This window comes from Amblyomma maculatum, chromosome 9, assembly GCF_055883805.1.
Source record: "Amblyomma maculatum isolate TAMU_Amacu chromosome 9, ASM5588380v1, whole genome shotgun sequence".
Taxonomy (NCBI): Eukaryota; Metazoa; Arthropoda; class Arachnida; order Ixodida; family Ixodidae; genus Amblyomma; species Amblyomma maculatum.
Genome location: NC_139352.1, coordinates 127,221,474 through 127,234,685, shown reverse-complemented (window position 1 = coordinate 127,234,685; position 13,212 = coordinate 127,221,474). Strand labels below are relative to the sequence as shown.

Sequence of the window (13,212 nt, the reverse complement as noted above, 5' to 3'; positions counted from 1 at the left end):
CAACAACAATCACACACTCCCTTCAAGACAGAAGTTTTTACACCTAAAATTTTTGTGTTTGCTACTGAATCGCAAACTTGCTTTACACTTCAATCCACATTTAAATCCGCTCTGTAGGCGGCAGGCCCGTTATAGTCATTCGCAACAAGCAACGAAGGACTAGTTTAGGGAGGCTTTAGGAGCTACGAAAAGGAGGAAAGCAGCTGAGGAGGATCAGGTTTGTTGAAGCACGAAGGGGATATCGTGCTTGAAAAATTGACCACCCTGTTTACGAAATGACTCATGATTTCGACAGTACCGGAATCTTCTAAGATCGCTAATTTTTTATATCGTAATAGAAAGGACATAAGTACATAAAAAAACTGCGGAACGATCCATCTACTGTACGTTATCTATGAAGGTAGTTAGTAAGGCAATATCTAATAGGATCAGGGCCACCTTAGATTTCAATCACTCATAGGTAATGAAGCGCTAGGAGCTGCAGAGGAATATGTTTACTTAGGACAGGTAGTATCTGCAGAGGTGGACTACGACATGAAATTTATTGGAAGAATCAGATTAGGGTGGAACGCATTTAGCGAGCACTCGCAGATCATGACTGCCAGCTTATCGGTATTGCTCGGTATACAACTGTTGCATCTTACCTGCACTCACCTATTGGGCTGAAAAGTGGAGGCTAACGAAAAGTTTTTTGGTGAATTTGAGGACAACGCAGAGAGAACGGAAAAGGTTAGGTGTTACGTTAAGACATGGGCACCTTGCAGAGTGGGTCAGGGAACAAACTGGAGTTATTAACATAATTTGCGAAGGAAGGATAACCGATGGTCTCTGCGAGTAACAAACTGGACTCTAAGGGAAGGTATGAGTAGCAAGGATTAGTTGGACGGATTATGTTAAGACATTTTGCAGGGATACAGTGGATGCACCTAAGATACGACCGGATTAACTGAGGGAATATGGGAGGTGTCTTTACCATATGGAGGTTATGATCAGGCTGATGATGATACATGGCTGTATGACATGCCTGAATGAAAGCAAGCAGCCGATCGAACAATAAATCTGGAACAATAGTGTGATATATCGCAGCTCATGAACGGAAGATCAATGTAAAAAAAAGCTACTGTTTGCGGAACACATTGCTGACACCGAAATGTATATATGCCTTCGGAGCCAGTGATTTTCCCTTATGTTTATTGTCTAACAAGTTCACTGTCCTATTTTTTCATTCCTTTAATGACGCTTGTTTTGATGGTATGTCATCGCTTCGCTAACGCCACGTAAAAAACACTTCAATTTTAAAGCCGGGTTTCGCCAAACTCGGATTCGTAAAATTTTAAATGGGGGCGTACAACGTCTCAAGCTTTATTCGGACTATGAGGCGCACTACCCTTAGTCAGGGCCTTGAAGTATTATGCTTACATCGCTCAGTGCACGGGTGCTCTTGTATTTCATGTCTATCCAAGTGGGGCCGCTGATACTGGTATCGAACTCACAATGATAGATGATAGATCCCAATGTCGAGTGTTTAGCTGTGTCACTGTCCGATATCATTGTGGTTGTGATATACAGACCTCCTGCTGGGAAAAAACGGCATTTTTTAAAGTTTCTTGAAAGTTTACTGCTCTATCTCGCCAATTTCCGGTTGCCTTTTGTAATAATGGGTGATGTTAATATTAATCTAATGCATGCTGATTGTAACACACATGAATTCAATAACATTATAGCATCTTATGGTTGTATAAATGCTATATCTATACCAACTAGAGTTACCGTTGATACAGCTTCTCTTTTGGATGTTTGTGTCACAAATACGATGTCTCCTCAAACGGAGGCTGGCCTGTTATCTTCTGAAATTAGCGACCACATCCCGATTTTTTGTTTTCTTCCTATGAACCACAATAAAATTGTATCCAAAAGCGCCGAGAAGGTAACTAGGGATATTAGTGAGACAATCCTTTTTAAATTTCGAACTCTAATCGAAAACACTAGTTGGGACAATATATATTACATATCTGATGTCAACTTGTCATATACTACATTTCTTGCAAAGTTCACTGAATGTTATAATGCTGCATTTCCTTTAATTCAAGTTAAGCAGAGCTTTCGAAAGTCCAGAAAGCCATGGGTCAATAAGCAGTTATATAAACGAATACAGGTTAAAAATAAAATGTACCATAACTTTGTATGCACTCGTGATGCAAACCTTTTTACTGAGTTCAAGAAATTCCGAAATAAATTAGACAAAGAACTCAAGGCAGCAAAAACTGCTTACTATATAGAACGCTTCTCGAGAATATATAACGACCGCAAGAAAGTTTGGCATGAGATAAACGAATTACTAAACAAGCAGAAGTGCAGAGATAACGCAGAAATTCTTATATCTGATTCCAAGACCAGTGGAACTGATATAGTAAACACCATAAACCACTTTTTCATTGAAGCTGGTACACCCCCTTTTGATCAATCTTTATCAAACCCCTCCATGCGTGACCTCATTGAACCTTTATCTAATTCTATTGTGCTATTGCCTGTGGTTCCACAAGAAGTAGCTCTTTATATTGGTAAAATAAAAAACAATGTTTCCGCCGGCCATGACGGCATCAAAGCCATACCGTTAAAGTATGTATCGGTATCAATTTGCGACGTTCTAGCTTATATTATAAATTTAACTTTCACCAGCGGTGTGTTTCCAGATGAACTAAAAATAGCCCGGGTGTGCCCAGTATATAAAGGAGGAAATAGAAATGATGTTACGAATTATCGACCAATTTCCGTATTATCTGTATTTTCTAAGGTATTCGAAGGAGCCATTCACAGCAGAATGGAAAAGTTCTTCAGTGCTCATAATATAATTAACCCGTCCCAGTATGGTTTCTTAAAGAATAGATCGACCGAACAAGCCTTACTTGCTGTTAAAGAGAAAGTTATTGACAACATTGAGTCCCGAGCATATACACTTGGTTTGTTCTTGGACCTCCGAAAAGCTTTTGATTGCGTGCAGCATGAAATTCTTTTAGGCAAACTAACTAGGTATGGAATACGAGGTACTTCCTTGAGCCTGCTTAGAAGTTACTTGAGCAACAGACCTCAATATGTCAAATGCAATAATTTTGTTTCAGATTTCTTGAGTGTTACTCAAGGTGTGCCGCAGGGATCTATTTTAGGCCCACTTTTATTTTTAGTTTACATAAATGATGTTTGTAACATACCTGATTCACCTGGTTTGGTCATGTATGCTGATGATACGAATATATTTTTCACAGCCCGAACTCTACCAGATTTAGAAACTACTGTAAATGACTACATGGTAAAATTGCACGCTTGGATGCAGGCAAATCAATTTAGCTTAAACTTGTCCAAGACTAGTTATATTATTTTCAGACCTATCAACGCCCCAATCCATTACTCACTTGATATAAGGTATGCTAACAAACAAATACAGCAGGTAACCACTCAGAAGTTTCTCGGTGTGTGGTTCAATGAACACCTATCCTGGAATACACATATTTCTAAACTTGCCACAGATTTTAGCAGAACTGTTGGCTGTCTCTACAGGACCAGCGACCTTTTACCTGTTTCATTAAAAGTATCTATGTATTATGCTCTATTTTTTTCTAAGTTATCTTATTGTGCACTGGTGTGGAGCACCACAACAAATAGCAATTATCACAAGCTTTTGATTCTGCAAAAAAAGGCACTCCGGGCTATTGAGGGTTATCATGGAAGACCGGAACACTTACCAACATCACCTCTATACCAAAAACATAATCTACTTCAAGCTAACCGAGTCTACACATACCGCTTGTTACAACATATCCATAGCAATAGGCTTTTCTCCGTCTCTCCTAATCGATTTCCTACTAAATATCCTCTCAGACAACACAGAAACCTCGTCCCAAAAACAAGGACAAATTACGGTAAACAGAAGCTTAATTACCAGATTCCAACTATTCTCAAAAACCCATCCCTATGTTCAATGTTCAATCTCTCTAAACGCAGATTTAAAAGAGAAATAAAAAAGCAGTTGATACTCTCCGAAGTGGAATAATTGTTTAGTCTGGTTTTGTATTTGACAAATGCAAATTTTCATCATGTTATGTTACTGTACAATTTTTTTTTCCTTTTCCGTGTTTTGTGTGCCATATGCTGTTGTTTCTTTTTGAGTGTACAGTGTACACTGTTCCTTTTTTTTAGGTTTTACTCCAGTATGATTAATTACCACGTTTGCTGTAATGTTCTGTTATCGTTTGTTTTCCGTGTTGCGCGCCGCTGTGAACTGTATGGGGAACTGTGACCCCGTCAGGCCTAACCGCCTTTTGTCGCAGTTCCTTCTTTCATTTTTTGAAAGAGAAATAAAGAATATCTGAATATCTGAATTTGGGCCATCAGCTCAAATCGAATGGCACTCAGCCACCGCTGTACTTGCAATTCAGATGTAATAAGCTCAATAAAAGCCAAGGTTCACGCTAAACATGCGAGACTTATCAAGGAAGAATACAGACATGGTTTAGTTCACACACAAGTAAACGGTAAAACACACATCAAGTAACTCCGCACAAAATGTGCGGGGTTCATTTCTTTATGTTAGTGGTGAATATACGAACAATCAAAGTTTTTCCTAGACAAAAAGTTCACCTTTAACGATGTCGCGCCCGTGCCGCTTCACCTACATCGGGAGAACAGAAGTGCAGCGTTCTTTGACATGACCTTTATTCGTGAAGCAAGCACTAAATATTCGAAAAGCGCCTTATCTCGTAAATGTCATAGCTTCTGAGACTTTCCTTTTAAATTTTGTCCAGCGTTCCCAAGGAGCAGTTAAAATGCCGTCGAAAATCAAACCGTTGCCTTTTGGAGCGTCAGCAGAGCAACCTAAAAGCTGCAAGAGGAGAGATCTGCAAATACATGGATCTAGTAGTGCAGTTTCAAGATATTTGCATTGGCAAAAAACTCGTCAAAATGCTCTTCACGAAGAATTACTGGGTGTTAATCTCTGCGGCAAGCATTTTAAGGAGTAAGTATTATTAGCATCAAGGTGCAAATAAACCTTTCAGAAAATGTGTCCGGAGAAATTATTTGCATAAAGTGTCTGTCTACGCTCCTCAACATGGCCCTCAGTACTCCTGAAATTTTAATTAGACCAAATTTGGTATCCTGCCTGATTCAATTATGGCCAACTGAATAGTGGCCTTCAAATATTGTAAGGCATTCCAAATGCTTGGCCTCCGGCACCCCCATGATTTATCTCGCCGGAAATTTACCAGAACTATTGCTAAATTATTTCGACTATATTTAGTTTAGTGGTAAATTCCTAGTTTAAGCTGTGCTCACCTAAATTTGGTTCCTGGGCACCCAAATTGCTTTTGTTCGAATTTGAAAAAAAAATGTGACTAACCTAATCTCATTATGGCCCCGGTTGTGTTCGAAAAATGACGAGCATGCCGCTAGCAAATAGTCGTTGGCAAATAACATGCTCTAGCACGCACTCCTCGCTGAGTTGTGTGGAGATCGATTGCATCATACGAGTTAGCAGCAGCTGTCAGCAGGGGCCGCTGGCTCGATGTTTTAAGAGCAAAATTACGAGTATTTCGATAGCAGGCGGTAGCTTACAGACGCCATGACAGCCGTGCATTGACTTGACATAGGTTTGCTTAACGTTACGTTTGCCAGGAGCTACCGACTCGGGCCTCTCCTTTCATACGGGAGGGCAACATCAGAATCAGCCGGCCAAGAACCTTGAATTCTGAGAGAGACACGGTGCCCCTATGCCACTTACGAACGTTCATGCGACTTTGTTAACGCGGGGATTTACGTGGTAGCCTACGCTCTCACGTCATGCCCTTAAAGCCGGAGTTTAAGTGTTGCCTTCAGTATTTATAGATGGAAGCCGCCACATAGTATCATTGACTGTTCGAGTCAGAGACTCTTCTACTAGACCGCATCATCATCATCAGCAGCAGCTGCAAGAATATACTCCCTGCAGACCGCGCAGCCCCGACTTAGGTTTGCTTGGCTAAAGCCGGCTGCTTTTTGTTAGGCAGTTCTTTCCATTATGTGGCAGTTTGCGACTGTGTGCTCATGTGTATGTGTGAGATAATGGAGCCGCAAATCAAAGTATTAGTGATCAATCAAGTAGTAAAACGTATGTACGCAAACGAGGAGTTACAATCGGAACCTAATAACACTGTCATGCCATACCCTTAAAGGAGGAGCTTTGATTGTCCTACAAGTGTTTTCCTCTGGTGTTTCTATATTCACACTCTCCTACTTTAAGATAGCCTGTATGACCCTGTCAAGCTGGCTTGAGTATCATTCTGTGCAGGTAGCCCTGGCATGAATACACTAAATGTTAAGTGATTGCACAATAATTTCCAAGCCGCCTTCGGACACTAAGGTATCACCTACCGCTCCCCTCCGGCGCCAGAAACGAGTCAGTCCATCGCAAAGTCGCTACTCTTGGATTCCGAGTCTGGCCTGCAATCCCTGATCTACGCAGGAACAATCGTAGGCTTTCTTAAAGCGGGGCGTTATATCGTCTGGGTATAGCCTTTCACATAATGCGATAGTCTGCCACTCTATGCTACAAAAGTGTGCGAGATAAGACCGTGTGCGATGATAGAATATGTTAAACTGAGGTTTTAGCTGCAACATGTGCAGCGCCAATCAAGACTACATCAAACCGAAATCATTAGTGCCTAACAGCATCCTACTAACAAAATGCTTCTGAAGTCGGTTAGTTTTTCTCACGTCTGTGCTTCAATTGCTCGGTTAGTTGCAGCACACAACAAATATTTTAGGAAGCCCACAAGTAGCACTAAGAAACGAACTCGAAAAGAAAATTGTCCTAGCAGCAGTATATGGAAGCAAGAACAGAAGACTGCGATGTTTTTCTCAATGTTTCTTTTCATTGGCTATGGACATCTTCATCTTCACTGCTTTCTTCGCCCATATCCAGTTGAAATGGGTCCAAGGCCCGCCGGATTCATTCCGCTGGGTAATTGGGCCTTCGAGTTAAAGCACATATTCGACCAAGGGGTGCCAGGCTGTTGAAAACATCTGCAGCCGAAAGGGCAGGTATTTGGTATCCGTGGGTTGCACTGTGGTGGAAACAGGACGGAAAAGGCAAGCGAAGTGCACCAGTCAATTACAAGCTGCGCAAAAGCAATGGTACGAGGTTGCGCCGTACCAGCATCGCAAGAGCACATTGACAACTCAGTGATATGGCACCAGGCTTGCAATACACAAGCTAAACCCACTGTTCATGCATACTAAACTGCATATAAAGTAAGGCAGTAAAGATAGGGACGTTTATAACCTGACAGGATCATTATTAGTTTTTCAATTAATATTTCTGTGATTAGTCTCCTTGGCGTAGATTGTGCGTAAAGTCTCATATTTGCTCCCAATAAGCTTTCACCGCATACGCGAAGCGTTGTTCTCTAAATTAATTTTGGTTATCTACTATTAACGACTATATATTTTCAAAGAAATGAGGAAATTCTCGTTCGATTTATCACGATTGTTCCATAAGGTCTACAGAAAAATGAAGGTCTCCGCTTGCTTCTCTTCACTTTATTCACCTTAAGGACCCCCTTTCCGGGGATATTACATAAGGGGTGGGTTAATATATACAACAATAATAAATAGATGTCATTCCCTTCCGATAAAAGTAGTTACAGCTTGTAAGAAAGAAGATGGACACATAATAGCGGCGACGTTGGTGGGGTGGGCATTCCAGTCCACAGCAGTTCGGGGAAAATAAGGAACATGAAAATGTTGCATTACGAGATAGGGGCCGGGCAATCTGAAACGGATGTGCAGTCCGGTGAGATATGCAGGTCGGATGAGTAATCTAAGGTGCTTGATTCAGAGTGCTGTGGTAAAACTTGTGTAGCAAACAAAGGCTCGTGATGCGGCGGTGAGCTTCGAGGCTTTCGATACAGGATATATTCTTCAGAGATGAACCGCTGATGGCATACGAATATGTAGAATCAATGAAGTGGATAGCGCGGTTTTGAACCGCGATCCAAGTGCATTTGTTGGGTACATTTGGTGAGGGTTCCAGATTGGACTAGCCTACTCAAGTTTAGGTTTCATAAGTGTTTTATAAGCCAGAAGTTTAACGTGCTGCCTGCATGACAAAGATGACGTTTTAGGAAACCTAGAGATCTGTTTGCAGATGGTATAATGTGGTGATGGGTGTTCGCCAAGAAATATCGCTGCACTAGGTTACACCAAGATACTTGAACAATTGAACGCTTTCTATGGGTGATTTATCAACTGCATATGAATACATATAAGGGGGTTGTGATGACGCTGGAATGAGACGAGTTTGCACTTGGCGTTTGGCGTCAATAAACAGCTGTTACAGCATTCATAGACACGAGTAAGGCCGTTGTGAAGGGCCATTTGATCACAATTGTTAGTAACAGTACGGTAAGTTACACAGTCATCGGCGAAAGTCCGAATTTTACATATCACTTGTAGCGCCTACTCATTAATGTAAATTAAGAACGAACGCGGGCCGACCTTAGATCCCTGCGGAATGCCGAATGTTACAGGCAGGATGCCTGAGCTGTGATTGTTAATAGAAATGAACTAAGATCGGTTAACAAGAAATTCATTAATAGTCTAGAACATTAGGGTTTAAATTTAAAAGGGCAAGTTTTACTAATAGGCTTTGGTGTAGTGCCTTGCCAAATGCTTTGCGATATCTAAGAATAATAATGAATAATTATAATACAGCCGCAATAATTCACCATTTTATCGCTAATGTCTTAATCGTAGAACACGAGCATCTCTTTTTGTTGCATCTGCCGGTTTACAATCTCGATTTTAATCTACACTTTTTACGGTACACCGTGACTGACACAGATTAGAATTCCACCCCTGTCGCGCCTGAAGAGGGGAATTTTTGCACAAGTGCCGCATACCTTCCGAGGCACAAAAGAAAAACTGAAAAATGTTGCGAGAAGAGTGTCGTTCTTTTTTTAGGCAACATCTCGACAAGATGACTTGATTAGACAAACACATTTCGTCTTTTCTAAGCATTCGCTACAGGACTGGCTGAGGCTCTCTGTCAGCTCTTCATCAATTGGTTTGCTTTATGTCCCACCTTCGTGCCATCTCTATACCGTGTATTCCTCAATGTGGCTACCGTTTCTGCGATAGGCGGGAGTTCATTCCCGGACATAGAAGGCAATATCCAGCTCAAACGGTTTCATAAAAGCAGCATTTATGTCCTCTTATCATCGCAAACCCGGCGAAATCACTTGCTTCCAATTTTAACCGGTGTATTTCTAACGCTATTTCGTTAACACGGCTATTACAGAGGTGTTTTATTATGCGCATTACATGTGAATTAAACCTCAACACCGATCGGCACTCTCCCTCAGGATGTGCTATTGGATGTGCTGACGTGAAATTCATGGAAAAATAGGCCTTTGACTCCCCTAGGGGGCATCGAAAAGATATTGCCTTAATTCGCGTTTGGCTAAACTGCCTGGCTGCTATAAAATTAAATTGCGCTGAACCCTAGTTCGCTTTTCAGATCAAGCTATTTTCGTTGTGCCTGTTAAAATAAGGCCCTAAGTATTTTCGTTTCCGTAGCTCGCCATGGTGTTTACTTATGACCGGTCTGCAATCTTTCGCCTCTTAGGTTAGTTGCAGCAATGCCAGGATACCATAATGTAGAATGTTCTTTTCAGTAACATCTGTGGGCTAAGTTCAGTGTTCTGTAGCACTGAAAAGTTCTTACTGCCATTTTCACGTACGCTTGTGCACCAGGGGGGGAGTAGCGACCCCTCCCCAAGAATTCTATACTATGGACAAAAAATTAGTCCCCACTGCTTTTACTCCGTTGCAAGTTTTTGGACGATACTGGCAGTCATGAAGCCGTGATGTTGCGTTCCATGAGCTTCACTTACTACCTTTGCCTCCGGAAGGCCGAGAACTGAAGGTACCATCGCGAGAAGCGCTTTGCTCATCTGCGGCGGAACATTTTTTGCATTTGAAGCGCAAAATATTTTTTATGTGTTGCTATTCCATCACATCAGATTATATTGTCACGTACACGGTGACTAAGGATACCAATGATAGCAGGGGGTAGCCCAGACACAAGAACACAGCAGCACAGACGCAAACGTGCAAGCGACACTTTGTCGTCCTCTTCAACTTCGTCCTCCTTTCACACCTCAGTCATGCGCCACCTGGCAACGCTAGGTGGCATTACCCCCTCCCTCCGAAAAAAAATGAGAAGGGCCGGTAAAAATGGTGTGAAAAGCAAGAAAATGGTCACAGCGGGTGGCCATACGCTATCGGTGGTAGTACGGCTTCAGTCGCACAATGTGCACAATGTCCGAGCTGTGCTTTCGACGTTTTGGTTGTGTGGCACCGTCTGGGATAACTTCATAACTAAGGTCACTCACACGGCGCAACACTTTGTACGGCCCGAAGTAGCGGGAAAGGAGTTTCTCTGACAAGCCTGGACGGCGAACTGGTGTCCATACCCAGACTTGATCTCCAGGCTTGTAGTCAACCTGGCGGTGCCGGAGGTTGTAACGGTGCGCGTCAGTGGTCTGCTGCTGCCCAATGTGCACACGGGTGAGCTGGCGGGCTTCCTCAGCGCGGATGGCATATTGCTGGGCATCTGAGGATAGCTGGTCATCATCTGGGCACGGGAGCATGGAATCGAGCATGCTCTGAACTTCGCGTCCGTAAACAAGTCGAAATGGTGTGAAGCGCGTTGTCTCTTGTAAGGCTGTATTATACGCAAATGTAACGTACGGCAGCACCTCGTCCCAGGTCTTGTGCTGCACATCGACGTACATTGCCAACATGTCCGCAATCGTCTTATTCAATCTTTCTGTAAGGCCATTGCTTTGTGGATGGTACGCTGTGGTTTTGCGATGGGTCGTGCAACTCAGCTCAAATATGCGGTCGATCAGCTGTGATGTGAAAGCTGTCCCTCTGTCGGTAATGACGTAGGAAGGGGCGCCATGCCGCAAGACTATGTTGTTAATGAAAAACTCTGCTACTTCGGAAGCTGTGGCATGAGGGATTGCCTTTGTCTCAGCGTATCGAGTCAGGTAGTCAGTAGCGACTACTATCCATTTGTTTCCGGCCTGCGACAAAGGGAAAGGGCCAAGGAGATCCATTCCAATTTGGTCGAACGGAATGCGGGGTACTTTAACGGGCTTGAGAAATCCGGCAGGCTTCTGGGGCGGTGTTTTACGGCGCTGGCATTCGCGACAGCTTCGTAGATAGCGTTTCACTGCTGCGGAAAGTCCTGGCCAGTAATACATGTTGCGCACTCGAGCAAGAGTCCGTGAGCAACCCAAATGACCAGACGTTGGTTCATCATGGCAAGCAAGGAGAATATCCTCACGGAGCTCGCATGGCACTACCAGAAGGTAAGTTCTGTCTTGGCTCTGGGAGTTTCTTTTATACAATACGCCTTGCCGTATGCAGAAGGAACCAAGGTGCCGAGATAGGTGTCGAGGCAGAATCGTATCACGCCCTTCCAGATAATCGATGAGTGGAAGGATGTCTGGATCAGCTCTTTGTCGATCCCTGAGCTCAGATGCGCTGAGGGCTCCTAGAAAACCGCTATCGTCATCGGCTGTAGTATCGCCAGTGTCAACGGGTGCTCGTGACAGCGTGTCGGCGTCTTCGTGTTTGCGGCCGGACTTGTAAACAATGGTTATGTCAAACTCCTGAAGACGTAAACTCCAGCGTGCAAGTCGTCCAGATGGGTCTCGCAGATTTGCCAGCCAGCACAAACAATGATGGTCGGTGACGACTTTAAATGGCCGGCCGTAAAGATAGGGACGAAACTTCATAGTAGCCCATACGACCGCCAGGCATTCCTTTTCTGAGGTGGAATAGTTCATTTCGGCACGAGAGAGAGTGCGGCTGGCATAGGCTATTACTCGCTCAAACCCGTCTTGATGCTGAACAAGGACCGCGCCAAGACCGACACTACTGGCGTCAGTGTGTACCTCAGTGTCAGCCGCTTCATCGAAGTGCGCCAGAACAGGGGATGTTTGAAGGCGCTCACGAAGCAAAGAGAAGGCCATCTGCTGCTCAGAGTTCCACACAAAGGAGGTGTCCTTCCTTGTAAGGCGCGTCAGAGGTTCTGCGATCTGAGAAAAGTCCGCAATGAAACGCCGATAATATGCGCACAGGCCGAGGAAGCGCTGAACAGCCTTCTTATTAGCTGGAACGAGAAATCGTGCGACGGCAGCAGTCTTATCGGGATCCGGGCGCACCCCATCAGCGCTTACAACATGGCCGAGGAACTTGAGTTCTGTATACCCGAAGTGGCATTTCTGGGGCTTCAGCGTGAGATCAGCAGAACGGAGGGCTTCCAGGACAGCTCGAAGGCGTTCGAGGTGTTGATCAATTGTTTCGGAAAAAACAACTACATCGTCCAAGTACACAAGACAGATCTGCCACTTGAGGCCAGTGAGGACGGTGTCCATCATCCTTTGGAATGTAGCTGGGGCAGAGCACAATCCAAATGGGAGTACTTTGAATTCATATAGGCCATCTGGAGTGACAAATGCGGTTTTTTCTCGGTCTCTTTCGTCTACTTCGATTTGCCAATAGCCGCTTTTTAAATCAATAGATGAAAAATACTTCGCACGCCGCAATCTGTCCAGTGAGTCATCGATGCGCGGCAACGGGTATACATCTTTCTTTGTCACATTATTCAATTTCCGATAGTCGACGCAAAATCGAAGAGTGCCGTCTTTCTTTTTGACAAGGACTACTGGTGAAGACCACGGACTTTGTGAAGGCTGCACAACACCATCATCCAGCATCTCCTGAACTTGCGTCTGGATCGCTTCTCGTTCTTTGGCAGACACACGATAAGGCTGCTGTCGTATTGGGCGAGCGTCGTCATAAGTAATGATGCGATGTTGTGTGATGGGCGTTTGACGAACCTTCGAGGAAGAAGCAAAGCAGTGCTTGAAGTCTAGCAGCAGTTGCTCTAAAGCCCGCCGTTTCTCCTTTGACAAGTGACAGTTAATGTCGATGTTGTCAAGAGATGGCTCGTTAGTTTCTACTGCCGTGGATGCAAAACAGACCGGATCGTGCGCAACATGGTCAGCAAAAGCGATAGCAGTCCCCGGGAACAAGTGTCGGTACTCATTAGAAAAATTTGTGACAAGGAGTGCAGCCCGGCCATTGTGAAACGACAATAAACTTCGG

The 13,212-nt window shown here is 43.8% G+C and overlaps 2 long non-coding RNA genes across 4 annotated transcripts in view; both read right to left on the bottom strand.

The window, feature by feature from the left end:
* The window catches only part of LOC146180351 (uncharacterized), a 45,091-nt gene extending 40,357 nt beyond the window's left edge, over nucleotides 1-4,734 (bottom strand). For 2 of the 3 annotated variants that reach the window (XR_014700840.1, XR_014700842.1), the window contains exon 1: nucleotides 4,636-4,733. This is a non-coding gene — a long non-coding RNA (uncharacterized LOC146180351). Of the gene's footprint in view, nucleotides 1-4,635 lie in introns of all 3 variants that reach the window. The other variant, XR_014700841.1, reaches the window with a different exon arrangement.
* A 2,146-nt stretch (nucleotides 4,735-6,880) lies between these two features.
* Nucleotides 6,881-13,212, bottom strand: part of LOC146180350 (uncharacterized) — a 41,586-nt gene continuing 35,254 nt past the window's right edge. The window contains exon 4 of the long non-coding RNA XR_014700839.1: nucleotides 6,881-7,094. This is a non-coding gene — a long non-coding RNA (uncharacterized LOC146180350). The remainder of the gene's footprint in view (nucleotides 7,095-13,212) is intronic.